This window comes from Penaeus monodon, chromosome 29 (assembly GCF_015228065.2).
Source record: "Penaeus monodon isolate SGIC_2016 chromosome 29, NSTDA_Pmon_1, whole genome shotgun sequence".
Classification (NCBI taxonomy): domain Eukaryota; kingdom Metazoa; phylum Arthropoda; class Malacostraca; order Decapoda; family Penaeidae; genus Penaeus; species Penaeus monodon.
In genome coordinates this window covers 29,464,553-29,465,099 of record NC_051414.1, presented here as the reverse complement: position 1 = coordinate 29,465,099, position 547 = coordinate 29,464,553, and positions in this window count along the sequence as shown.

Here is a 547-nt window from a genome sequence, read left to right as displayed (position 1 = left end):
ATACGAAAATTGAAAGTTCCAGCGCTCTGTTAAACATCCACCCACCGCTAAGCGCTAATAAACGTTGGCGCTAGATATGATGGAAATAATAAAAAGGAATACAAGCAGTGACAGAATATCCACGAAAATTCTCAGCCGTTCTCACAGCATTCAGCAAGATCTTAGCGGAGTTTCATAGGAAAATACGTAAACATAACATTTTATGGGTAATTCCACAAATAACTTTCCATGGACTATTTGGTGGCCCTTTTCGCCTCCCCGATAGACATTGTGTCTGTTGGGAAAGTACGAACATGCATACATTACTCTTGGAAGTTGTTTGTGTAGCCATAGAATCAGAAATACAGTTTCAATTAGCATTTTAGGGTATCATAAGGTAACTTCATCCCAGTATATATACATACACTCAGGACTCGAAGATTTTTGTGGTGCCGATACACAGTATCCTTTTATTATGTATTCCTATGGAATTTTGTGTACTGTAGTCCATTAAAAATCGGCTTTTTCATTAACATTTGTCGTATTTTTCCAGCCAACATCAAATAAC